Here is a 3,789-nt window from a genome sequence, read left to right on the forward strand (position 1 = left end):
GATGCACATGCGGAAACAAACAGAAGAAAAATCAGAAAAATCCCTGTGATGCACTAAGTCACTAAGTATTGTCCTGCTGTTGCACAGTGATGAAACTGCAGGGAGGGGGAAGATGAGGAGAAAAGAAAATCCCACAGAAGTGTCGCTACTTACGTGAAAATTAAGCAATAACCAGTATTAGTCTAGTTCAAGTGAAGCCCACTTTGCCCCATGTGCCTGATGCTGCCAGCAGTTGCCCACTTGCATCTTTCTCTGTTCTTCAGCTGTACTAATGCATGCTTTCATGACAAAATACAGGTGCAGGAACTAGTACTGCAGCTAGGATCACAAGCAGGAAATATTATCAAAGAAGTAAGGATCTAGAAATGTATGCACTATTTGGGATTATGAAAAACAACTCTTCTATTAATAGCATAGGCAAAAGTCCTCATATGCTACAAAACACTTGCTTAAAATAGTAATTTAATTTTTTGGTACTCCCTAATAAATATATTAAAGTAGGTTTCACTGTTCTTGCTTTGTTCTTTCCAAATCTCAAATAAAAGAATCAACAGCAACCTGCATTAAATATTTTATCTGTTTTGACTCATTTTTTTCTTGCTTATAATGCTTTGAAGAGGCTAACCATTTCACTGCAAAATTTTTTATCACCAACAAAACTTGAGGGATTGTAAAAGGCAGAAAACATCAATATGCATTTTTATACTCTACTCAAAGAAAGTAAGAACACAAATATTTTCCTACAGAAAACATTAAGTTGATAATTTCTTTCCTTATCTGACAAGAAATGGTTGTCATTTACAAGTTGAAATAAACAATCTGGACACTGAAGTTTTCCTCAAGTAAAAAGAGTGCACTGGGGGGACCACTGGATAGGAGAAATTAAAGGGAATGTACTGTCACGGCCAGAACTCTAAAAAGTATTTGGAATATTTCAAATCTCTGGTTGAATTCTACTACATTTTCTAGCATTTCACACAACACGTATATATGCAATTGCACTATTATTTTGGTTCTCTGTATCAAAACACCCTGACACTGAGGCCAAACCGGAACACATCACAACAGGAGAAAACATTTACTATAAAGTTCCTTAAAATACTTTTTAGTTTAAAAAACTTTTTGAGGAGACAAAATATCTGTCTTAATAACTAATGAATTAAAATTAACTTTAATGTCTGGTCAATTAAACTAATATTATGTACTACAATCCGTAATATACAACGCATCAAAGGACACAGAGGGTCTTTTAGCCAAAGAGATTTAAAATAGATTTATAAAAATAAATGCCATTCCAGGTTTCTCTATATCATCAAACTGAGGTGGGGAAAAAAACATTATGAAAGAGATAGTGTGGTCAACTGACGTTTGTCCATTTTATGTACAAAGTAAAGTCAAAGAAAAGAATTTTTCTCTGTCATAACATGAGGTGCAGCAATACTAAATAAATAACAGACTTGTCCACTGGGGCTGACACAACCCTGAAAAGAGGAAAGGATGATTGTATTTTCCCAAGGTTTCAAAAATACCACATCTTGTTTGGGAAAGCAGTCAAGAGAAGCATCCTGAAAACCACATAAGGTTCAATTTCTCATCAAATGGCCGAGTTGAAGCCAAAGTACTTTTATATTTTTTAATGAGGGACACACTTATCAGGACTGACCATTAACATTCCTCTAAATTCCTCCTTCCTCTTCTGTCCTGTGGAAATAAACAGGATTTAAATAAGTAAGACTAGACCATCATCATTCTACAGTTCCTAATAGAAAGCATGTCCTTCTCAAACTGTGCTGAAGCTGAGCTGACAGAGGTGGCATTTTTGGCCCAGGAGGAAAGGTGTCAACCCACAGGGTGGGTCACAAAGAACACTGAGACATGAACAGGTGGACACAAAGTAGACTGTTCTCACCCTTGTTTCCATTCCCTGAGGATAAGGAACTATCACAGCTGACCTTCCAAAGCTGCCAAGGTGTGAGGTAATGAGTCTGCTTCCAAAGCAAGTCTCTTGTCCACTCTGCACTCCTGTACTCAGAAGAATGGAAATGCCTACAAGCCATGGAAGTAGAGATGTGTTTCACGACATGTTTATTCATATGGTAAGAGCTACAAGATGCTGCAGCTGCTGCAATTTAATCCCATGCTGTCAAGAGGAGTAATAAAATATCTGCTGAGAAACAGAGAGAAAAAAGAGGTTCCAACTGAAAGTTCAACTATGAAACTAAACAAAACAAAAGCACCTTTATAGCAGCATCACTCTTAAGACTCCATGATGCAATGCAAAACCTGCAGTTGATATGTTTTGTACATGCAACTCCACCTGGTCAGGGACTTTTTCATAGGCCTGTAAAGAAGCTGCCTTCTCTGCAGGCTCTTACCTCGCCCAGCTTCAGGACGTGGGGCAGGCTGTAGCCATACCAGTTACCAGGGGCTCTGCAAAGGAGAGAAGGCACAACCAAGCCTGCGTTTGGAGTGGGGCAGAATAAAGCCACCCCAGACTCTGGCCATCCACCTCCCCAGCTCTGCAACACCAGAAGTGACTGGCTGTTCACACAGAAGCTGCGATCTGCGAGCAGATCACAGATCAGGCATGTGCAGCTGCTCCCTCAGACATCCCTGCCAGTGAGGCAGAGTGCTGTTGCCTATCCCAATGCCAACTATGGTTTCCCGTTAGTACATACGCCGCCACAGCACCTGTGAGACACTTCTAGAAGGTCTGAAGAAGATGAAAACACACACACTAATTGAATGTCTTTAAAAATAGGGTACTTGGGCATTCCCAAATCACCTGTAGCAAACTACTGTAGGAGGAGAACAGCACAGAGAGCTGCAAGAGAGGCATCCTTCTGGGAAGGCCTAAGAGCAGCAGCAACAAGCACCGACACAAGCCTGTCTGGTTTCATTTGCTACACCCACTCAGCCACACAGAGAAAGCTTTATGGATGAACAACATTAGTGGATCCCTCTTTCAGGCTAAGTACAAGAAAGTACGTAGTGGGTTGGGTTTGTAACCAGGCAGAAACACCAATTTAGTGTAGTCGTTTGGTCCAAAATACTCATTACTGTTTATCTTCTGTGAGATAAGAATTAGGAGAAATGCAAAGCAGGCACCAAACTTGAAAGAATATAAAGAAGTTTATTAACAGACCTAAAAGAAAAGAAATTATACCACACCTTCAGAACTCTTCTCCTCCCCCCACCTTCCTCCCTTCTCCCACTGACAGTGTAAAAAGACAACCCTTGAGATGTTCAGTCTGTTTACCACTTCCATAAAAACCTTGTTTAGTCCATTTAGGGAGAGGAGTCTCTCTTGCCCAGGCTATGAACACATTATCACAACGAGACAGCCACCCACTTCCAAATGACTTTGTTCAGTCCATTCAGGAAGAGGAGTCTCTCTGCTCGCATGTGAGTCCCTTCCCCCGACTTGCAGCTTTTCCTGCAACTTCTTTCGAGGGTCCACTCTTGAAGTTTCTGGGGTACAATTTTAAGGTTGAGCCGTTCAGAAACAAAAGTTTTCTTCACCCATCTCTGGGAGCATTTCATCTCTAAGAACAGAGGCCCTTCTCCTTCCCTGGGAGCAAAGGGTCTTCTTCATCTTCATCTTTAGGACTATCTCTGGGAGTATCTTCGGAACTGAGGTTTTCTCCTTTGCCATTTGGAGCAAAATTCCTCATCGCTTCCATCTCTCCCTGTTCAAACTTCTCATGAAATTACAGCTGCGTCAGCATCTGCCTATCTCGGTGCAGGTGCTTTTGCTTACGAGTTGAACACTCCACCCCCCATATCTTC

At 41.0% G+C, this 3,789-nt stretch overlaps 1 protein-coding gene across 3 annotated transcripts in view; it reads right to left on the bottom strand.

Annotated features, from left to right (window-relative positions):
* Positions 1-3,789, bottom strand: part of JADE3 (jade family PHD finger 3) — a 65,566-nt gene that overhangs the window by 40,927 nt on the left and 20,850 nt on the right. The window lies entirely within an intron of this gene.

The sequence above is a fragment of the Corvus brachyrhynchos genome, unplaced genomic scaffold, assembly GCF_000691975.1.
Source record: "Corvus brachyrhynchos isolate BGI_N302 unplaced genomic scaffold, ASM69197v1 scaffold92, whole genome shotgun sequence".
Classification (NCBI taxonomy): Eukaryota; Metazoa; Chordata; class Aves; order Passeriformes; family Corvidae; genus Corvus; species Corvus brachyrhynchos.